Raw genomic sequence first — 24,767 nt, 5'->3', positions numbered from 1 at the left:
TTCTTTTTCTGTGTGCCATTAGAGCTCTAGTTTCTTCATACTACAGAGGTCCTGATGGGGCTCATTCTGAAATGTATAATGAACAATATACCAGAGCAGAAGAAGTGTATGCAGATCACTCAGCTCAGACTTAACAGTGGGTAAGTGCATGATTTCTGGCATTAAACAGACTTGGGTTTAATTCTTGTTTCTAACACTCACCTTGGACAAGTTGCTTGGCTTCAGTTTGTCACCAGTAAGAGAGGTATCATAGAATCTACATCATAGGGCTCTTCAAAGAAATGAACGAAACAGTAGATTAAATACTCTTTTTAAAGTTCCCAGAACAGGAGTTTGAGCTAACATAACACTCATGTAGTTCTAATAAGTGTGCTCCATACAACTCTGTTGAGTGTCTACCTTGTGGCAGGCACTCTGCTAGGTGTACCCAGGCACTCCACTGGGCGCTGGGTCCTTTCAAACAGCTTTACATTGCACACACTATCAATGCTCACTTTTTCAGGGAGCAAAAACTGTTCAATTATGTCAGCTATTTTGTTCTGTTGCTCTGTGCCTTAGACATGGCATGTGGACATTTTGATACTGTCTAGAAGTTTTGAAAGTGAAAGCACAGTTTTGAAATGTTGATCTAAGCATGTGTAAGCTGACTGGACCTTAAGGTTCCTATTGCTAGACAAATCCCATTATTCTGAATCCAGGGATACCTGGGTGCCTCAGTGGTTAAACATCTGCCTTTGGCTCAGGGCATGATCCTGGGGTCCCGGGATCGAGTCCTGCATCAGGCTCCCTGCAGGGAACCTGCTTCTCTCTCTGCCTATGTCTCTGCTTCTCTCTCTGTGTCTCTCATGAATAAAGAAGTAATCTTTATCCTGAATCAAATTGTATCTCTCTTTAATTTTCACGCATTTTCCTTCTATCCTCTAGAGCCAGAGAATTGGATAGCACTTATACATGGCCACAGGGAATTTCCACATAGCTGCACCCTTATCCACTCATTTTTTGTTTGCTTAAATCATTGTCCCCAAGATAATCTCTAATTATTTGGTGTTGCACTTGGTTCTTGAAGACAGATGCAGTTCAAGGGTGGACTGATGAGTGGACTTTTCTTAAATTAACTTTCTAATTCCTTAGGGCAGATACAGTTCCCACCACCATTTCAAGCACTCCCTTACTCTAAAAACTCACAGCCTATAATCTTTCAAAACATTTCATTTGTGTGCTGCCCACAGAAACATGTCTGACTGATGGTTCCTGTGTGTCTGCTGATGAGCCAGTCCATTCCATAAAATAAGTGTTTAGAGGTTCTTCCTTACATTGACTTCAATCTTCCTAATTTCCATTCTATTTCTGCCCTCTGGACATTCACAAATAAATTTATTCCAAAAACCCCTCTACCTCACTTGATTTATCCTATTTTAATCTTCACATGTCTGTTCCAGGAACGTTTTTACATAGTCTGATGAAGTTGAAGTTGGGGATTGGGAAGGAATAGGGGACATTATTATCTTTCAGTTATTACTGGAGGAAGAAGCCAGAATTTTAAAGGGCTTTCCGAATCACTTGAAAAGTGAGCTCAAAGCATCTCTTTTTGGGATACCTGGGTGGCTCAACGGTTGGGCACCTGCTTTGGTGCAGGTTGTGATCCCAGGATCCAGGATCGAGTCCCACATCGGGCTCCCTGCAAGGAGCCTGCTTCTCCCTCTGCCTGTGTCTCTGCCTCTCAGTCTGTGTCTCTCATGAATAAATAAATAAAATCTTTTAAAAAAAAGTGTCTCTTTTCAGAATGAGAGCATTGCACAGGGTTGCCTTGTAGCACCTACACTTCTTTTTTTTATATAAATTTATTTTTTATTGGTGTTCAATTTGCCAACATATAGAATAACACCCAGTGCTCATCCCATCAAGTGCCTACCTCAGTGCCCGTCACCCAGTCACCCCCACCCCCCGCCCACCTCCCCTTCCACCACCCCTAGTTCATTTCCCAGAGTTAGGACCTCAAGCCATAAACCCACCCTTTTTTCCCCATACTTTTTGATTGCTTATAATGGACACTGGTCGAAGTTGTTAATCATCAAGGGTGTTTTGGAAATAAGTTATGATATATGTAAAAAGCTGCCTTCTTAAAATAATCTGCTTTGCCTTAAGAAAAATGAGGCACTGAACTTATTAAAACCAGGCAATTGACCTTACACATGGTGTGTAAATAATGCTGGGGGACTAGGAAAGTGATCTGCACAGAAGAGACCCTCAGTAAATATCAACTCAATCAATGGATAATCAGTTTGGCATATTTATTCTGTTTTTCATTGACTTGCTGTTCTTTGCATGTTTGGTCTTCTTAGAAATCTGTGTTTTAGGGGAAACTCAGGGTGTTTGTTATAAGTCATCTGTGATCTCAGCCCCCATCTGAGATTTGGCTTCTGAAAGTCAAGTTAAGTCTAGAAGCTACAGGTTTAACAATTTCAGTGATTCCTTCTGCCAAGTTATTTGAGGATCATGGCCTTAATGTACTTAGAAACTTGGAACTAAAAAGTTGTGATTTGAAAAAGGAGTAGGGTTGTGAAGACAGGTAGACCAACTTGAGACAAATATTAATAAAACTTCTGCATTCCCAGTGTTTTAAAACAATTCTTTGCTTGATTCCTTTATATTTGTGCTTCTGGCACAACCTTTAAGAGTTAATGGAATCTGTCACAGCTCAGGCTAAAGTAACAGAAAGATAAGAAAAGAGAGAAATTCTTGGCTGTGATGGCCAGGGCTCAAATGGATTTATAATCAAGGGAGAGGCTTAACGTTATATGAATTTAATATGATGAGTAAATATTATTGTACGGAAGATTTGGTCTTTATTTTATTTCCCACTTGCAAAAGAAAGGTCACAATAATCTCCAAAATTCTTTTTCTTTATATTTTCAGCATAATTATCCAGATCATTTTTTCTCCTCACTGCACTATATATCCGCCTTGAAGAAAATGTGTTTAAGTTCAAAGGCATATTACTGAATCTGAAAAAAATTACCTTAAAATATTAGGTCAGGAATTTCTACCTGCCCATGTACATCATGTAGATAAGGTTATAGGCATTCATGTTCTCATACAGAGGCATATTAAATTATCTTTCACATGTTAATTATTTATTTTATTAGAATGGAATGAATAGAGACTCAGGGTTAAAGAAAAAAACCTGACATCTCAAAAGCATAATCACATGGTTATACAGTAATAAGATCTACATTCATGTTTAATACAAAAATAGTTGGATCTAAGCACCTTCGTTACGATGTATTTTCTTTTTTAAATTTTTTATTTAAATTCAATTATCTGACATATAAGTACATCATTAGTTTCAGAAGTAGTGTTCAGTAATTTATCAGTTGTGTATAATATCCAGTACTCATCACATCACATCCCCTACTAAATACCCATCACCCAATTACCCCATTGCCCCACCCACCTACCCTCCAGCAACCCTGTTTGTTTCCTGTAGTTAAGAGTCTCTCATGATTTTTCTCCTTTTCTGATGACTTCCCCTTTATTTTCCCTCCCTTCCCATATGATCCTCTGTGCTGTTTCTTATATTCCACATATGAGTTTTCACTCAACCATAAGATAATTGTCTTTCTCTGTTTGATTTAATTTGCTCAGCATAATACTCTCCAGTTCCATCCGTGTTGATATAAATGGTAAGTATTCATCCTTTCTGATGGCTGAGTAATATTTCATTATATATATATATATATACACAGTAATATTTCAATATATATATATATGTATATATATATATATATATATACCACAGCTTCTTTATCCATTCATCTGTCGAAGGCCTTTGTGGCTCCTTCCACAGTTTGGCTATTGTGGACATTGGTGCTGTGAACATTGGGGTGCAGATGCCCTTTCAGATCACTACATTTATATCTTTGAGGTAAATACCTAGTAGTGCAATTACTGGGTCTTACAGTAGCTCTATCTTTGACTTCTTGGGGAAACTCCATACTGTTTTCCAGAGTGGTTATAGTTATTTTCTTTATATTCTTCTTTTTGTCATCGTCTGCCAGTAAATTCAAATAAGACTTACCTTTGTCTCACAGAATTCCAATCATTGCTGACAGTCCTCACAGCAAAGCTGGTTGAGTTCTGTACAAAACTTGTATATTGGGAAACTCATGAGCAGTCATGGAAGTGTTGGGAACATAGAGTCAACTTTGAAGTCAGGGTAGACCTTTGGATAGTTGCCTGATTTCTTTGTATGACCCTCCATTGTTTCATCTTATCTTTTTTTTTTTTTTTTTTTTGATAACTTTTCCTCTCCAAAAAGGCCTATATTCTGAAGAAGAAAAAAAAAATGTGTAAACCCAAACAGGAAATTTGAACTGATAAAATAATTTTTCCTTAATCTCAGTATTCTTACCAACCATATGAGCTCTTATGTAAGTTAATTTGGTGTGCTCTTTGCGATGATTCGTAGATCTAATCAAAAGAAATTGGCATTTGTCTAATGTGCCTCCACTATTTAGTAAGGTAAAGAGAAATTTGACAGTATATTTGGGTCTGAGTACAAATTAGAAAACAACTTTCTTCTGAAAGTGAGAACTCATCCTGCCCATTTGCAAGTTGTGTCTCTTGTATTGAAAAGACAACCAGGGAGCCATCCTGCAGTTCATCGAACACCTGTACATTTGCAAGATTTGCAGTGGGGAGCTGTGTAGTAAAACAACTGGGGGTTAGGGGATTTATGATTTTCTGTTTCCTTGCCTGTTGCGTAGACTCACAAGTAGGCTATGAGGGAAAGGTTTCAACTCTCTGGAAGAAATATGTTTTTAATGCCGAAATTATCATTGTTGTAAGAGCGAAAATGAGGTCTATGACAGTGCTAGAAAACACTTTCACCAAACTGTATAGCTTTAAAACCTCAGTCCCCCTCCGTTGGGAGAATACATTCAGTTGTAATTATTCTGGATCACATTGTCTTCAATAAAGTGGAAAGGTAATAAGACCCTCCACACAAATGTGGTATAATCAGAATAATTAGATGTTAGATCTGATCTGAATGATGAGGTTCATGAATAGCAATTCTGGGAAGGAGTGGAAACCTGTGTGGGAAAATGTTGGAGGCCAGGCACCACCATGGGTGGCCCTTGAGAAAGAAGGGCTGACAAGGTAGGCAGGGAAATAAAGGGCATAATCAAAAGCCCATTTGGGTAGTATAAGTGGTGCTATGAGAGATATTGGAAATGTAGGAGAGGCCATACAAAAAAACTGGATGGGATATGCTCAGGTATATTTAAGTAATAACTCCAAAAAGTCAAGGAAGTGTAAGACCAGGAGGCTCCAGTATGGCAAAGGGCATTGGGATATCAGTTTGGGGAACTGAGTATGTGAAAAAGGGTAGTGGGCTTAGCAGAGGGTCACATGAGATTCTTCCATTCTCTACCAAGATATGTTGTACTCATGATAGAAAATTTGTTCATTCACTTATGTTCATTTCCCATTAGTAGAAGCAGCAGGGAGAACCCAGGCCATATAGATGAAAGGCAAGAGTTGGTGCCAAGGAAACTTATGAAGTGGGTACATTTACTTTTGTTCCTCCACTCTCCTCCCAGTGCAACCTGGCCTTACCCTTTTGCTATCTCCCTGTTTTCTTACCTCTTATATTTTGCAGGCTTATGCCCTCAGTTCTCTCTAGTGACAGTGGGGGACCTAAACACCTCTTCAAGGTCAGGAGTTGGTGACTCATTGTGCTAACTCTCACATGAGTATTTACATTTTAATAGACTCTCAGAAATAAAGTAATAAATCATTTACGGAATAAACCATGAGTGGTAGATTTCAGGTATCGGTACTTTTACGTGTGTGTGAAGATATTTGATTTCCCTTTGTTTCTCATATTATATCAAATACGGTGACTTCCAACTCAGTTTACTTTTATTCTATTCATTTATCCAACAAACATTTGTCAAGTGTCTTCTAATGCACGCCAGGAACAACTCGTGCTATTTGAAAAACAGCATCAAGATAAAAGGCAGTTCCTTCAAGGAGCTTATAGTCCAGAAAAGGGGTTAGGGAAAGCTAACCTACGATGACAGTGAAGTGTGAGGAATGAAAAGCGGATCCCAGTGAGACCCCCTGATGAGACAGCTGAGTTGAATTCTATATAAAGTGATGTTAACCTACTGAAGAAGATTGAGAAGGACAGTTTTTGAAGAGGGTAAGTATGTATGAATATAGAGGCTTAAGACAGCACAGTACATGTGAAGAATTGCAAGTCACTTGACATGACTTAAACATGAGGCTGACAGGCACATGAAAAAAGTTTTCCCCATTATTTGTGATCAAGGAAATACAAATCAAAACTGCAGTGAGGGGATCCCTGGGTGGCGCAGCAGTTTGGCGCCTGCCTTTGGCCCAGGGCGCGATCCTGGAGACCCGGGATCGAATCCCACATCGGGCTCCCGGTGCATGGAGCCTGCTTCTCCCTCTGCCTATGTCTCTGCCTCTCTCTCTCTCTCTGTGACTATCATAAATAAATAAAAAAATTAAAAAAAAAAACTGCAGTGAGATACCACTTTACACCGCGAGAATGGCTATTAATTATAAGGCAGGAAACAACAAATGTTGGTGAGGATGTGTAGAAAGGGGAACCTTTCTCTTGCACTATTGGTGGGAATGCAAGCTGGTGCAGCCACTCTGGAAAACAGTGTGGAAGTTCCTCAAGAAGTTAGAGCTACCCTATGACCCAACAATTGCACTACTGGGTATTCCCTAGAGATACAAGTGTAGTGAAATGATGAGACACCTGCACTCCAGTAGCAGAGCAATGTCCACTATAGCAGCAATGTCCACAGTAGTCAAACTATGGAAAGAGCTGAGATGTCCTTCAACAGATGAATGGATAAAGAAGATGTGGTTTATACATGCAATGGAATATTTTTCAGCCATCAGAAAGGATGAAATCTTACCATTTATATCGACATCGATGGAATTGGAGGTATATGCTGAGTGAAGTAAGCCAACTGGAGAAAAACAATTATCCTATGCCTTCACTCATATGTGGGATAAAAGAAATAGTGAAAGGGACCATAACAGAAGGAGGGCAAACCTAATGGAAAAAAATTAGAGAGGAAGACGAACCATGAGAGACTCTTAATTCTGAGAAACAAACTGAGGGTTGCTGGAGAAGAGGTGGGTAGGGGGAATGGGGTAACTGGGTGACAAGCATAAAGGAGGGTACATGATGTGATGGAAGTTATATGTTGGCAAATTGAATTTAAATTAAAATACGAAAGAAAGAAAAAGAAAGAAAGAAAGAGGAAAGAAAGAAAGAAAGAAAGAAAGAAAGAAAGAAAGAGAAAGAAAGAAAGAGAAAGAAAGAAAGAAAGAAAAAAGAAAGAAAGAAGAAAGAAAAAGAGAAAGAACGAAAGAAAGAAAGAAAGAAAGAAAGAGAAAGAAAGAAAGAAAGAAAGAAAAAAAGAGAAAGAAAGAAAGAAAGAAAGAAAGAAAGAAAGGAAGGAAGATGGATGGATGTTGGGAGACAGAAGGGTAACAATAAGAGATGAGACTGAAGAAGCTCATGCAGATTAACCTTATGTTAATCTGAACTGCTGGAATCTATATCCTGAAGGCAATGAGGAAACAATTAAGATATGATTAGTATTGTGGTTTGGAGAAAAACATGCCAGAGCATTATGGAGAACTGATGAGAGGGACTGGGGACAAGAGGCCAGGAGAAGCTGGTTAGGAGTGTCTTGCAGTTGTCAAGCAAGGGATGGCAAGGCCCTTAAGGAAGGCAGGGGTAAGTATGCAAGCAGGAGGGGACCAATTGGAGGGAGAATAATGACTACTCTAGGATCCATGATTGCCCTGCTGACAGCCATCAGAAAAGGTCCTACTTAATAACCAGTTGTATTCTCTTAGACATAGATTAGCCGGCTAGGGGGATTTAAAACTTATGAATAAAGAGAAGAGATGGAGATCCAATTTAATTGTGACTTTTTCATTTGCCTGATTGCCTTCAGTGTAATATAAGTTTGTGTGCTTTATGTGAATTATTCAAAATAGGTGTATTTTTCCTCTAGTGTGCAGATTTATGGGTGGTTATGAGGGAGCCTGATTACGTGTGATTAATTTTTGAAAATTCAGGAATCTAGAGTGTTACTATTTCCTGCAAGAACTTTTAACAGAACCAAACAAAAACTGTAATGTCCCAGAAAGCTCCAGGGAATGTATAAAAGTAAATTGCAAGGAAGAGAAAACTGGCCACCCAAAGGAAGAGAACGTTCTCTTTAAAATTCTGCCCTATGTGCCCCTAATCAGATAGGCTGAATGACTGACACAGGGCCCTTTATGGACATCCAAGTTTTTTTTGCCCCCTAGACCAAAAGCATAAATCTTGTTTCTCTAATAAAGACATTTAAGGCAGAAAGTTATGATAGTATCCTCAATATCTTAAAGTTAGATGTGTCAGGACATTGGAAGACATCCATCTTCCCTGTCCAGCAATTCTCTGGCTTATCCCGAGGGGCTGTGGCATGTGTTTTCCTTGAAATTTTCAATAAAAGATAAGAAAATAATTTCTTTTGGATCATCAGTTTTCCCAGCTGAACTCCTGCAAGGTTGACTTGTAGAGACAATTAAACCAAGCATTTGCTCAGTTTACGTGGACATTGTTATTGCCGCATTTGTCCCTTTCCTGACAAATTGCATTATTCCTCTGCCCTCTGAACCATTAGATGGTCCAGAGGGAACCAGGTGGTGATGAGGAGGGGCTGATCTCACATTTGTCAACCCTGAGGCAGAGCCTGGCTGAACTGAGAACTCCCTTTGATTCTTCACACTGGGTAAAGGGGGTGGGGGCTGCATTCGGGTGGGACACACATTTGAATGCTGTCATTTGCCTCTGAGCAGAAGGCCATCATCTCTTTAGTGTTCAGAGTGAATGCGATGCCCCCAGATTTGTTCAATAATTGCCCTGATTTCTGCCTGAGGCTTGACTTTCTTCTAGCTAAACGTTGTGTCCCCTAACACTGTCCCCCCTTTACTAACAAAGTGGCTCTTTCATGTGCTCTGGGAGGTGTCAGCATCCTTCTGCCTGTGCTTGAGCTCTGAGGCTGATTCAGGATCACAGACTTCCCTTTGTCAACATCTCGCCTCTCTTCCCTCTCCCTTCCCCTCCTCCAGGAGTTGAAAATATAATGGGGATTTTAGTTAATGCTGAAACATCTGTTGAATCTGAAAGAAGGGGCCAAGCTTTTAATGAATGCACAAACGTCAGAGAGCACAGGTAGCCCCTTGGTTGGAATCTATTGGTCTTCTCGGTTTTTATTAATGAGGCTGTGACCTAGTATGGGCTATCCTGTGTTTGGAGTGATACCAGGGACAATACAACCCAATAGATTAGGACAGATTTTAGGCACATGCGTGCATGATCAAGAGGTACATCGGCACCTGTTGGTGTGGTACAGCGTCCAGTGCCTGCCTCCTCTGAGAATCAGTTGTGTCATCTGCAAAGTAGAGGTGACAGTACTCTTCTTACAAATGAGGAAGCAAATACAAAACATACGTAAGGAACTGACATGATGTTCTAAATACCCCAAACCCATCGACAGCAGTCACCGTTTTCACTGACAGAGTTGTTTTTTGTTTTGTTTTGGTTTGGTTTTTGTTTCGTTTTTAACTTATGCTGAGATCATCTGCTTTCACAGCGTAGAGCCACCAGTCAGCTGGGTGAAGAAACATCCCTTCCATATGAAGTCCCCAGAGCTGGGTGACACCCCTCTTTTTTCCAGGCCAACACTGGGTACACACCACAGTATATAAGAGGGACCCTGTCTCTGTCCCCAGGGGCCACACCCTCTTGTGACAAGTAGGGCGTGGGTCAGAGCTGACTCCGGCACAAGTCAAAAGATAAAGGCAATGCTTGCGAGTGTGAGGAATGCCATGATATTTGGGGAAATGGGATCAAGATGAAAAAGAGTGGGTGGAGTGGGTGCTTAGTTTAGTTTGGCTGATCAGGGAGGGTGTCTCGGAGAGCATGGTGAAAGCAAGGGAGCTTTCTGACTTTATTCATACAGGTTCGACCGGCTCCATGGAATAAGTAGTTGTACTTTGAATTTCCATTGACTTGAGAATACACAAAGGTAAAAGGCTATTGTGAATTCAGCAAAAAAGCTTTTACACAAATGTACGTTTTATTTGTGACACGGGTGCACATTCGAAAAATAGACGTATACAGGTAACGTAAGACACATTATTGATTCTTCTGAAGATAATGCCGGGTTTGCATTTGAACCTGAGGATTTAGACACTTTGAAATTATTCTGAATCCCTTAGGTATTTTGAGACCAGCAGGTTGGGAATCATTGATGGACTGAAAAATGAAAGAAAAAAGATAGAAAGAAAGAGAGAGACAGGGAAAGGAAAGGAGAAGGGATGGGAGGGGAGGGAGAGAGGGGAGAGGAGAGGAGAGGAGACCTGTTTTCTCCTCTTTCGAAAACCACACAGAATAGAGAAGGCACTTAACTTTTTTGAGTCTGTTTCCTTGTTATTGGAATGAGGGTAATAACATCTGTCATTTAATCTCTTAATGATTGTATAAGGTTGAACTAATCTAACATTTGGGTAAATTCTTGCAAAGCATTTCAAACTACGTAAAGATGCAAGTATTAGCAAAAGAATTCTAGTAATCTAGAATACAATTCAGTTGTTTTGAAAAGTAATTTGTCAAACTACCCACTTCACCTGCCTTTTCCAGGGATGAATGTCCCAAGAAACTGCTGGTATCAACTGCTTTAGCCTGTGTTCATTTCTCTAAGTGATGTGAATGTGGGCGCAAAAAGGAGATAGGGATTATTACCCTCAATCTTCTAATCTTTGGGGAGGTTGTACGATGCAGCCTACTTAAATGTCATAAAAGAAGATTACTTCTTTCTCATATTCGAAGTAGCTGAAAATGTTTCTTTTTCTTCTCCTTGTATATATACCTTTATATATCATGGAATCTCAGAGAGACATTTTGGGACAATTTTTTGTGTAAGAAATATCTCAGTGTGCTAAGCATTAATGTTTCACTGTGTTAAATAGCCAAGCTTGATTCCCCTTTTTATTAAACAGTTCGGTGTTAAATTAGTGTATTTCAAATAATATTGACTGTGCTTCTTTTTATGTTTGGTAACAAATGGTTTGCCATTGAGAGAGGCAAGATTTCCTTTAGAATCCTAACATACAGAAAATCAGCAATTCAGAAAAGTTCTTACAGTTCATCCTGTCTTTAATATTTTTCAAATGAGAGTGAGTCACTCCAATGGCAAAAGCATTAATGAAAACAGGCTGAATACATTTGTGTGGTAAAGAACAGGGAACGAAGATTACAGGTGAAAATCCTTGGTATCTTGTATACAGAATATTTCCCAGACAACAGGAACCATTTGTATTCTTCAGAAGCCTCAAAAACACTGTAAACCATTTAAAACAGAGATTAGAAGACTATGCATATTTAGAAGAATATGAATATTCTATGACTGAAATAAACACTCTTGCTACAGTTTTGCATTCAGTGGTATAAAATATCTGCCTTGAGACATTTACAGAAATTAACAGTTTATTTAACAATAAATGTGTTTAACAATTCATTTAACAATGTAGAGGCATTTATTTTAATTTGCGGATTAATTAAATATGTAATACATTGTTATAGTAATAGTCAAATGTGACATTTTTAAAAGTTAAATGATTCCTATCCATTCCTCTCAGACTCTTGAGCCAATCATCTTTGCCTCTTTTAATCGTTTCTTTCGGTTTTTACATATTTATTCCTAAATTGTTTATTCTGTTATTTCATAACATCTTTAGCCATCTATGATTGACTTAAAACTATTGCAAATTGCAGTTTAGCTCTATTATAACTCCTTTTCTCACCTCATATGCTCCCCTCCCCTCTCATTCTTGCCAGGTACTCTGCCTCTGGAAAGTACCTCACATCCTCTTGTATGCTTTATCCCACAGAGTTGGTGAAACCCACCCTTTAGTATCTTCCTAAAAACATTAACGTATGTAAGATGCAATTTTAGTGCCCTTTGAATATCTGAAAATATCTTTATTCTCTTCAAATAGTCAGTTGATACTGTTTTGCATAGAGAATTCTGGGTGAGAACTTTATTATCTAAAGCTGTAGCTTTTAATAATTCATCATCTTATTTCCATATTTCATTTCTTTCTTTACAATCTTCATCTCCTTTTGTCTACTCTCCCATTCTCTTTGTTCTTGGGTGCTTTTTGCTTCTCTCTTTCTTTATTGAAATTAGGAGTTTCAGGAGCAAGGCACAGTCATTTACAGATAAACAAGTTGCACCTCCTTCATAAAACCCCTAAGAAATGCCCATTTAACATCATTTTTGTCAAATTTGCCACCTTTAAACATTGAATTACTTTTATTTTAAAAGCAAATGTTTACTTTTTTGAATGGGTATATTTTTTTAAATAATGAAATTGTCCAAAATATAGTTTGGAGTGAAACAGCTTTTGAACAATATATAAATTGCTTTGACTAACAATTTTGAGCATTAAGGTTTGAATTTTACTTTCATTTTCTAGGAGCATATCCCTTGATTTCTCAATTTTTGGGTCGCTTTATAAATTCTACTCCGAAAGTTAAACATGGAAATGAGGAATGAATAAACTTTGTTAATGAAATAGGGTGGCTTAAAGGACTAAGAGTAAAAGAAGTCAGAGGTTATGACCTATTATTTTGAATAACCTATTTTTGAGGAGGCCACATTCTGAAAATTGGGACTACGAATCAAGCGTGTTCTAGTTGCATCATGTATAAGCCTTGCTTGAACTAGAGTTGTCAAGTTTCACTTTAGAGAATGAAATCAGGGCTGGCCCTAAATGGAATCAAACAATAACTTTTCAGTTGAATTCATGGTCTTTGAAAAGCATGAACAGTTTTGGGGATCATGGTATTCATTATCTCCAAGAAGCTCATGCTCGATAATGCAGCAGTGTAACTGGAGGTGGGCAAGTTCTTGGCCCAACCTAACATTGTTGTGCATGATGTATTCTTACTGGTAGGCAGCAGAGCGTTAGAAAGCAGAGAACTGGGAAGTAGAGCTAGCAAATTGTTCATGTGGGCATAGAGTTGGAAGTTAAGATACTGGGAAGGCAAGTAATCTTGGAATCACACCTCAATCAGTCTAGCATGAAAGTAAAGATGTTTTTGATTTTCGGAACCCATCCAATTAAGCTAAGAGTCAGTTTTTTTTTTTTTTAATTTTTTTTTTTAATTTTTTATTTATTTATGATAGGCACACAGTGAGAGAGAGAGAGAGAGGCAGAGACACAGGCAGAGGGAGAAGCAGGCTCCATGCACCGGAAGCCCGACGTGGGATTCGATCCCGGGTCTCCAGGATCGCGCCCTGGGCCAAAGGCAGGCGCCAAACCGCTGCGCCACCCAGGGATCCCGTAGAGTCAGTTTTTTGCTAGTTGGCTGGTTACTCTAATTCTTGGTAATTCACATTTTTTTTAATTTTTTTTTTTTTTTTTTTTTTTTGGTAATTCACATTTTTAACAAAGAGGATCTGCCTTAGGCCCCAAACCGATGGTAAGCAAAAGTATCTAACTAAATGATGAAGCATTGCTCCATGTTCCTTATACATATATTATGGTAACCTTCTCTCGATGGCAGTTGATACTAGTTTCCATTTACTGTGATGATAGATTCCTCTTGTAATAAATACACTTAAATAAAAACATAAATGAATTTCAGTAAAAAATTCACAAATAATAAACAGAGAGCAAATATATCAAATCGTGAACATAGAGCACATGCAAATGAGGTTTAGCAAACGCTGGCACAGGGCCAGAACACAGGAGGCATGAACCTACCCCACACCAAATGCATCATATGGGGAAATCATCTAACTTCTCCGCCTAAAATGAGAACCTAGACCAGATATCTTACTATTAAACCCCTCATATTTCTTAAATCTTGAGATTTCAGTATATATATTGTTTGGGGATTGATGCAGTTGGGGGGTAGTGGAAAATTTTAAAGTTGCTAATGATAGCCTTCAGCAGCATCCCACTAAGGAACAGAGGAATTATTAAAGACTAGACTAACTTTGTTTCATAGAATTTTAGAGCTGGTAGTACCCTTAGCGAACATAAAGACAAATGCCCACTGCTAAACCCTCATTTAATAAATGAGAAAACTAAAGTGTCCCAGAAAACTTACGAGGCTCATTATCATATAGCTGAGTAGTTAAAGGCAAATAACTACTTGGACCCTTGGACCATGGACTGGACCCTCAGATCCACTATGATTCTCTTCAAATAATATATTATGGTCTTGTGATATGATTTTCTCAAACTTGTGATTGAAAGAAGAACTGAATGTCATGCCTGAATGCTGAAATTATTTACATCTAACACATGTCAGAAATGAAATAAGGCTTAGCCAAGTGGGTACCTGAAGAATCATGTGTCTTGTTTCATCAATACCAGCAGCTAATAAAAATAACTCAGTGCTACTAATTTTTTTCTGGGACATACACTGGGCAACTTTGTCCAAAAATATATATATTTTCTTTTTAGTGGTTGGATCTAAATAAAATATGGGGTGTAATCAGACCCCTTTCAGGAGAAACATTATAGAGAGTAGCAGACATTGTAAATTACTTCACAATTGTAAACAGTTGCATTCTTAATTTGTTTTTTCTAGTTGGAGATGTAAAATAAAAGCTATTCTTAAAATTGGAGAAGGGGAACGTTTATGTGCTGTTTTTTTTCTTCCCAGTCCTTTAGAGTCTATTGACTCTTCATCAATTTAATTATTGTGTTATATATGTCTAATGTACTTGCCACAGAGGAGGCTAAGTAGTTTCCTTCCCCCAAGGTAGCTTTCTATGTCTGGAAAGTAATCCTTCTGTGAGCCATGCTGGCTTCTTTGGAAATATCCTCCTATTGATTACAAGAAAGAACTTTAAAAGATGAGTCAAGAAATACTACTGAAGAAAAATGCCAGTGTTTTCTTTTTTAATTATGACCTAAAGCAAATCATTGAAACCTGGGATCCATAGAGCAGCAAAGAGGAGAAGAATAGTACAGTGCTAAGAGGATCAAGAGAAATGGAAGGAGATTGACTTGGACTAGAAGAAAGGAACTTGGGCAATAGATTGATTTGCAGCTGACTATGCATATGGAAAATGTATATTAACTTTGTTTCCATAATAAAGTGTTATGTATTATATCTAAAACATTTACCAAAAAAAAAAATAAAAAATAAAAAAATAAAACATTTGCCAGGGGGGGAATGTGAATGCTAGGGGGAAAGGGAACAAGGTTTTTGCAAGGTTGTAGAAATTAAAAAAAAAAATCTTAGTGCATATTTATTGTGCGCTATTGACTTCGCTGCACAGAAGCTTTCGATGGCTTCCCACAGTCTGTCAAATTAAATGCCTTCTCTTCATCTCCACACTGAGCTTCTTCCCAAGTGTGAGCCCCAGTTCCCTCACAGGGGTTGTATTTCAGCTAAGCTGACGTGTGCCAGAACATGCTCGGTGTCGCGCTGTCAACACATTTGTGCCTGGGCTGTTTCCCCAGGTGTTCTCCTCCCAGCTAACTCCTATCCTAGTCTTTGTCTTTGGAAAGTTTACTAATACCGCCAGGCTGATTTCAAGGCCTTATTCTGAGAAGCCCGACTCTCCCAACCAGATGCAATCTTTTGCCCTTCTTTCATCTGTAAAGCCGATTGCCTTTACTCCTGTTCCACTTAGGACTTACTGGCACACTCTCCGGGTCCCTCTTTCTTCCTCCAAGTGTGAAGTTCTTGACATCTTCCTGTGCATAGAAAAAATTTATACTCACCAAATTGAAAAGTTATATTAAATGCCTTACATTGTATTTTAAAGAACTGGTATCTAATACATGAAAAAAGTAAATGACCCAAAGTTTAGATCAATGTCCGGACCACAGAAGAAATGTCTCAAAGAGACATCAGATTTTTTTTAACTTTAGGAGAAAGGAGCAATCTCTTTAGTCTAAGGAATTCTAGAGACATTGCTGCCAAAAAAAAACAAAAAAAAAACAAAAAAAAAAACACCAGAATTTCAAATAAATTTAAAAAGATTCAGCTAAGTGGAGTTAATAGTCTAGAGAAGTAGCCTAAATGAACTGCAGAGGAGGAAAACATAGGGTATAGTCACGAAATAGTAAATATTTGTTGTATTATAGTTCTATGGTGAGAGAGGGTTTTGATAGCTTGCAGATCATTTGTATATATTATCTTTGTCCTCACAATCACCCTGGAATACTTAGGTACTATAACCCTTTAAAACCTTCTGAGATTATCTGTTTATTCCTTTCCCCTATTGGTCTTGTGTGATCAGAAACAGAAGGAACCATTTGCATGTACTTTTATTCCCCTAAAGGTTAAGCAGCTCTTCAAAATATAAACAAATGGAGAATGATTATGCCTATTATACAAAATAAGTCCCTCAGAGAAGTGTGCTTGATCATAGGGCTCAAACTTAAACATAGGTCTTCTTTGTCCATGCTCAGAGCTCTTTCTTCTGTGTCAAGGCCTTCAATGCGCTAGAATAGCAGGCCCAGGCAGAGGAGAGAAACCTGGAAATGCACATCTGCCGGATGTTATACAGGGATAGGAGTCATTTAAAAATTATAACCAGCCTAGTGAGACATAGATAATCTTTTTAAGTGGCCTAATAGTATAGATTAGAAAATATTCTGGAACAAAATTACAAGTATGTAGAAATAAAATTAAATAAAGATGTTGCATTAGTAGCATGACAACTCGCAAAATGAATAAAACTATAAATGATATATTTTTAGAAACAGGCTTTAGGAAAAAACTAGACAACTTGTACCTGAAATTACAGAAAGAAGAGATTTCCTCTATCCTCTGCTAATAATTGCTGTCTACATCTTCAAAAACCAATATAAGACTACCTTCAAGAAGCGATCCTTGACCTGCACCATTGTATTCTGATATCTTCTGGGCTTTCAATTAAAAATCAGTATTTTTTGAATGTCAGCCATGCATCTAGGGAATACATAGGTGAGCAAAATATTGTTCCTGGCCTCATATGGGAGAGGAGTGTAACAGACATTGTACATGCCCAGATGTAATCAGCCCCACTTTTCTTGGGCTCTTGCTGCCTATTCTGTCCCTGGTCCCAGCAGTGGCTCTGACCCAGCCTCTTAGGGATGAGGCTAGAATAAAAATATCATGAAGAGGCACTGAATGTGTATATTGAGTTCTTTGTATTATTATCTGGTCTGTATTATATTATTGGATTTTATGTTTTATCCATTAGCTTCAATATGTCCCCCCCAAAATGTACTCTAGATTATGTATCCTGCAGTGTGCATGATTGGCACTTAGTTCATGAACAAATTTAAATTCTTTAAGTATGTTGAAAAGAAAAGAAAAATACTTCTAAGATTCTATCTCAAGGCAGGCAGGGAAAATGATTTATTTATTTATTTATTTATTTATTTATTTATTTATTTATGTGAGAAAATCATCTCTTAAAAAAAAAAAAAAAAGAAAACACCCTATCATCCAAAACTCAGTTGATGAAATCAGAGTAAAAAAGAAGAAAAAGGCATTTGATGGTAATTTGGCTTTGGAGGTGATCCAGTTTGGCAGCTGGATTGGTTTTCAATTGCTATATAACAAATTACCACATAATTAGCAGCTTCAAAAAGCACCCATGTATGATCTCACAATTTCTGCAAGTAAGGAGTCAAAGCAAAGTTTACCTGGATTCTCTCTCTCTCTCTTTAAGATTTTATTTATTTGAAAGAGAGAGAGAGAGCATAAGCAGGGGGAGGAGCAGAGGGAGAGAGAGAAGCAGACTCCCAGCTGGAAAGGGAGCCCCCCTCCCCACCGTGGGGCTTGATCACAGGACTCTGGGGTCATGACTTGAGCTGAAGGCAGATGCTTAACCCACTGATCTACCCAGGCACCCCTTACCTGGATTTTCTGCTCAGGGTCTCACCAGGCTGCAGTGAAGGCGTGTGTTCTTATTGGGACTCCATGGGGTCACTGTGGGGAGTGAGGGAATAGGGAGGTGGGGGAAGGGGAGGAAGATTCACTTCTTGGCTCCCGCAGGTGATTGGAATAATTCATTTCCTTATGGCTATAGCACTAAGGGTCACATTTTCTTGCTGCTTCTGGTGAAGTCTGCCCTGAGTTCCTCTCATCTTCCTATAGCTACTTGCCATATGCCCCTCTTAGACCATGGCAGCCTGCTTCATCAGAACTCATGGACAGAGTGTCTGCTAAGACAGAGTGTTACATAAGGTAACCTAATCAGAGTGTGACATTCCATCCCCTTTACCATATGCTGTTTGTTAGAAGCAAGTCACAGATTTCTTCTCTCCTGAAAGAAAAGATTACACAAGGATATAATTCAACTGGTATCCCTTTAGGGTATGTGTACTATAACTGTTTTGTCTATTACAGTTTATTTATATGTAAAAGATCAGTTACTTTTGTCTGTAGCAATATTAGGAACCAAGACCAATGATTGAAAAGTCAACTTTTATTTTAGGAAATATATGCGAATACATGGAGGCATCATGTTAGAGATGAACAGTGGAGACAACCATCCCTATAGTTGTGGAACAGATACTCTAATAGGGAAGGCTAATATATTGAAGACAGACTGATGGTCCTGGGATTGAGTCTCCCATCAAGCTCCCCACACGGAGCCAGCCTCTCCCTCTGCCTATGTCTCTACCTCTCTCTGTGTCTCTCATGAGTAAATAAATAAATAAAATCTTTAAAAAAAAGATAAAAATCCTACTCCCATACATAATTATAGTTTTTAATTACTATAAGGAACAGGGTTAAGAAAAGGAGCAAGGTTAAGAAAAAAGATAAACGAGGGAGCCCCACTTGGGTGTTAGAGAAGATGGCAACAAAAATGTACTCCAGATTTGACATGGCATGCTTCCCTAAAGAAATGTTATTTGACCACCTACAGAATGCCTAGTAACTATCTGAGAGGGAAGAAAGGGAACTTTAGGTGGGGAGAATTTAAGTTCAAAGGACCTGTGGCAGGAAAGACTAAGTCTGTCTGAGAGACTGGAAGAAGTCTGGTATACCTATAAGAGATGCAGTGTGGACAGATGAAGATGGAGAGGTGGAACAGAGCTATAGGCCACGTTGAGGATTTTACATTTATCCTAAATGTGGTGGGAATCCACGGAGGGGGTTTCAGCAGGGAAGTGGCAAGATCTGATTTGAAAACACTAAGGCGAACTAGGGGTGGTAGAAGGGGAGGAGGGCGGGGGGTGGGAGTGAATGGGTGACGGGCACTGGGGGTTATTCTGTATGTTAGTAAATTGAACACCAATAAAAAATAAATTAAAAAAAAAAAAAGAAAGAAAACACTAAGGGAGGGGCAGCCCGGGTGGCTCAGGGTTTAGCGCTGCCTTTAGCCCAGGGCCTGATCCTGGACACCCAGGATCGAGTCCCACATTGGGCTCCCTGCATGGAGCCTGCTTCTCCCTCTGCCTGTGTCTGTCTCTCTTTCACTCTGTGTCTCATGAATAAATAAATAAAATTAAAAAAAAAAAAAAGAAAACACTAAGGGAGCAAAAAATATTTTGCACTTTTTTTTTATCCTCAGTAACTTTAAAGGGTTCTTACCTGCTATATGCAGTACAGTACTTTTTTTGTGAAGTTGTTGACAATGTTGCGTTGGTAGTCTCTGGGGAAGGTCCTGCTTAAATCAAAGTAATTTGTACTTAACATGTCTCAGTTAACATTTTTAGACTATTGTTTTTGGCATGGTAATTTCTGTGTCTTGTGTTACTTTATTTTTCTTATTTTTTAATGATTACATTTTTATTTTCGGAACATAGTAATGCAAGTAACATACTTCTTTTCATGTTTGTTATCCTAACTTTGTCTAAGATGTTAGAAAGACCTTTGATATAAATAGCATGTTAAAAGTAAATTGGCCTTATTTTGGAAGATTCCAGGTAAGCGCTATATTTTTTTTCCTGTGCTATTCAGGGAATTTAGAGTAAAATAATGTTTCCAGTTTCTGCTCAAGTAATAGTATTTTTCCTGTGATTTTTATCTAATTAGTTCTAAAACTCTATTTATATCTGAAAGCCTCCTGCAGCAACCTCGTTCCCACATAGAATTCACTGTTTGCAGAAAAAGGACACACTGCTGAAGATTTTTGCTACCAATTAAATAGCAAAACCCATCCCACAGAGAAAGCACAGACTAAACTTTATCTCATTAAGACAAAGTCCAGATGCCTTGTTTACTTGTGGTTGAAAATCAATACCCGATTGTCTTTTAAAAATACATAACATGCAACAGAAACAAGAAACAGAAGGTGTGTATTTATTGCTTTGTCTAAACTAGTAATTAAAATGCAAGCTTTTATTTTCAGTTGGACAGTTCTACCAAGTCAACAACAATAGTTAGGGTGATACAGACACTCAACAGGGAGAATTCTGTGCTATGGTAGAGTATTACTGATTGCCTGGTGCTTAGCTGACACTCAGATAATTGCTGAATGAATGAATAATGAGTGATTAAATGAAGTTAGACTTCTGAATTACAGCTATTATTCTCACTAATTTGGTAGACAGTTAGCAGAGTATGGCCACCAGAATTGGGCAGGACTGGTGTCACTATGGGGGATGATGATTTCTTGGATGCAACTTGAGTAAAATCCAGAATGGATCCAATTACTCAGAAGTACAGGATACCTTTCATTAAAATTCTGGGGAAATAATTTCTTCTGATTACCCAAGTCATTTTGATGACTCAGGTAAATGGTTTTGATTATAGCCATGAAACTCTTTGTTTCAATTTGCATATGGTCAGTGACACAAATTTTCTTCCTGCCCTTTGAGAGCAAAGATGTATATTATTCACTGTAGCATTTTTACATAGGAAGAAAAAAAAAAGCTACATTTGGCTAGTTCTTATTGGGAAATTGTGTCCCAAGGGTACAATAAAGATGCCAATTTTAGGAAACAGATGTAGAAGTGGACACATTGAATTATGAAGATGGAGCAGAATACAGACAATTAATAATACTGCTGCTCTGAAATATAGATGAGAGTTTTAAGAAATGTTTTTGGTAGTTGTCTCGATGTTGTGCAATGAGATGATCTAGTCTGCTTTGCACAGCTAATTTAAATGTGCTTTATTCCCTGAAGTCTATGTCTAAAATTTTGAAAGGCAGTAAAAACTCAGAAATAATGTCCGTATATGGGCATTTTCCCAAGGAGCTGAGTTTTTAGGATGATACTAGCCCCATAGGGTACATTTATGTTTAAGGCAACTAATGACACAGACATAATATATCAAAAAAGCTACTTAAATCTCTATGCATAGTGCTTCCTGCCCAATTTACTTTTTTTTCTATTTGGGAAGGATATATTTGATATTTATTTGAAAACTAATTGTTCATACTATCTAATAAAAATAGGGATATAAAGAAAGGTTCTTTGTCTAGTGCATAATTAACTAACTCCTGTAGGGGCCTGTTTTCTTATTCACTTTTCTCTAATATTACTAGTTAAAAATCATTTGGAGGAAGAAAAACAAATGTGGGTTCTCATACCCATACTTGCTTAGTTGAAAATATATAACAAGTTGACAATGGTTTAAATGCATCATTTTATTAACCTTGGAATTGGTTAGACTTTCTCACTTTGTGTAAAGCATTTGTATTTCTTAGAAATATGAATGGAACCTATTTTATGTTCAGGATAATTCTTCCCTTTATCAAACCCCTAGCTTTTCCATTCTATACGCTACCCCTCTTTGGGGCACCCAGATAACAATACAAGACTTTGTCCCTTTCTTTTTTCTCTTGCCCATTCTCTAGTGCTCAGGACCCTGGCTTCTGTGCTTGGGGCATGAGTGCATTGATCCCATGGGCTCCACCATAAAGCCTAGTACATGGTAGAAGCTTAGTAAATATCAGTGTCTTTAAGCCCTTTGGGTCTCAACTCCCTTACCTATATAATAGACATAATTATAGTATCTACTTCATAAAGTGTTTATGAAAATTAGATGAGCTAAATGTGGGATGCCTGGGTGGCTCAGCGGTTGAGCATCTGCCTTTGGCTCAGGGCATGATCTCAGTCCCAGGATCGAGTCCCACATTGGGCTCCTTGCATGAAGCCTACATCTCCCTCTGCCTGTGTCTCTGCCTCTCTCTCTCTCTCTCTCTCTGTCTCTCATGAATAAATAAATAAAAAATCTTAAAAAAAATTAGGTGAGCTAAATGTAAACTAAATTAGCTAAATATAACAGGTAAGATAGTTAAACAGAGCTTAGCATATAGCATCATCATCATCATCATCATCATCCTTCTATAAAATTTAACTGCCCATTAAAAGTAGAGATGTTACCCACTTTAAGAAAATAAAATATAGGTCATTTCTCTTTTTTCTCATCTCTTAGACTTAGTAAATATTCTAGGGGCCCTCAGAATCACGTATGCAACACCTTTGCTTTACAAGTGAGAAAAAAGGAGATCCATGGAGTATCTTACACAAAATCACATAGCCAGTTAATGAACACCTGAATCCAAGTGTTGTGGTAACTGTAAGGTCAGCACATGTTTTCTATGCAGTAGATAGCTTTTCTGAAGCTTCCCAAGGTCCTAGAGGCACAGACTTCAATATTAATATCATGTGGGTTTATCCGAAGTTGAAATTCCTTGCCCTGGTTATCAGTAATCTGTCTATAATAGTCTGGATGTTATTTCCTATGTCTCATGCCACAGTGACCGATTATCAAAAAAAACATAGACGTTGCTTCATGATGAAGTCAGAGAACTTCCTGCTCCAAAAGCTTTCCGCATGCTCCTTCCAGCTCAGTGGCAGGCAGAGGCAGGGGTTCCCAGCTATGCACCAGGAAGCCTTGTGGCCCTTAGGAGGCCCCATGTTTAGTTTAATGCACTGCTGCCACTGTATTGAAATTTTTAATATTTTTTGAACAAAGAAATTCCATGTTTTATGATCCCTTGGCCTTACAAATTATCTTGTTAGTCTTGCATGGAAGCAGTAGATCTTTATGGTAAATCCCTAGGCCCTCAGGAAACTTCTGATCTGCTTTGCATGGGAGGAGGTGAGATGCTTTGAATAACAAAACTTAGGACTGTAAAACCCTCAGTCAGTCCAATGAGAACTGTATTTTCTTTGGACAAGCACACAGCATTTTATTTAAGAAGAGAGTTCTTTAGCTTTATAATGCTGGTGAAAGAGAAAAGACCTGCTTTGGGATAGCTATAGCCTTAGGTCTTAGAGGATGCTAAGCTTTGAGCTCTATAGGTTTAACCTGGACTAATTCTTCTTGAGCTTTGTTCTGAGTTTTTAAAATAAAGGGTATGGTTTTATATATAAGAATAAAATTAATTGTCCTTTATTATAATCTATGCAGAAGAAAAAAATAACTTTATTGTGATGGAGGCCAGCATTTAATCATCCAGCTGAATTAATGGCTCTTTTGGAGGGCATCTGGGTGGCTTAGTAGTTGAACGTCTGCCTTTGGCTCAGGGCATGATCCTAGGGTCCTGGAATCGAGTCCCACATTGGGCTCCCCTCATGGAGCCTGCTTCTCCCTCTGCCTATGTCTCTGCCACTCTCCGTGTCTCTCATGAATAAATAAAATCTTTTTTTAAAAATGGCTCTATTGTAAAAGTAAGGTAAAAACATAAAAAAATAACGGAAGTACATTGCTAAAAGGCAAATAACTTTGGATCTAATTAGCAGTCTGTTAGCATTTTGGTGTAGATAACTTGCCGTGTTCAAACTAGTAGTTTCCAGGACAAGGGGCCACCTTTATTTTTTTTTAATTCTGGTATAGTTAATAGACAGTGTTATATTAGTTTCAGGTGTACAATATAGCAATTCAGCAATTCTATATATTACTCAGTGCTCATTATGATAAGTGAGCTCTTAATCTCCTTCACCAATCTACTCATTGCCCCATCCACCTCCCCTCTGGTAACCATCTGTTTGTTCTCTATAGTTAAGAGTCAAGGGGCCACTTTTATATGGGTCCAAAGAAAGGCCTGGCCAAAAGACCTGCCCATCATGGAGGGTCCCTCCAAACCATTTACCTCTTGGCCAGGAAAGAGGGCTAAAGAAGCAGACTGGTGGGAAAGAGGGAGCTCACTGTGAATCTTTGCCCTTTGCATTAATTCTAGTTGACCTACTTGAGCAATGATTGAGGAATTTTTGATTCAGTTTGCCCTGATCTATCCCCTGGTGAGCATGAGCTTGTTATTTTTTAATGAAACCATTTTCACAGCCTGTTGTCTTAGGTGTCAGTAATAGAAGAGAGCGAGGTTTTCTCTCGTTTTTATTCCATTTTTTTTTTCATCAATTCTTCTAGTGCTGCTTGTGCTACTGAATTGCTTTGGAACCAGCGTCTTGCTGCAGAGCATACTATCTAGAAACAGTAGGATAACACTAACAAAGGAATACAAATTTTCTCAGAAAATGAGAGATGAGAAAAAATATATATATATACAAGCAAATACCTTTTCAAAATTATGATTGTATATTTTGTCATCCCCTTTGACTTATATAAAGAAATCTATTTCGGAGGTACTTGTCCCACCAACAAACTTTCCAGGCCTAAATCATCACCTATCTCTGGAAGTCAACAGGAAAAAAAAAATAGTGTATAGTTTTTGCTGCTAAAGGAATTCTGTTTGCTTACATTACTTATTTATTTTAACATGACTGTTTTC

General features: G+C 38.2%; 1 protein-coding gene and 1 long non-coding RNA gene across 3 annotated transcripts in view; one reads left to right on the top strand and one right to left on the bottom strand.

Annotated features, from left to right (window-relative positions):
• The window catches only part of UNC5C (unc-5 netrin receptor C), a 351,461-nt gene that overhangs the window by 120,624 nt on the left and 206,070 nt on the right, over window positions 1-24,767 (top strand). The window lies entirely within an intron of this gene.
• On the bottom strand, window positions 18,005-19,757 carry LOC118353096 (uncharacterized). Its single transcript, XR_004811304.2, has 3 exons — window positions 19,676-19,757; window positions 18,360-18,401; window positions 18,005-18,064 (listed from the first exon to the last, which is right to left on the bottom strand). It is a non-coding gene; the product is annotated as an uncharacterized LOC118353096 (long non-coding RNA).

Source organism: Canis lupus, chromosome 32, assembly GCF_003254725.2.
Source record: "Canis lupus dingo isolate Sandy chromosome 32, ASM325472v2, whole genome shotgun sequence".
Classification (NCBI taxonomy): domain Eukaryota; kingdom Metazoa; phylum Chordata; class Mammalia; order Carnivora; family Canidae; genus Canis; species Canis lupus.
The sequence above is the reverse complement of the archived record's forward strand: the minus strand, read 5'-3'. Positions and strand labels throughout refer to the sequence as shown.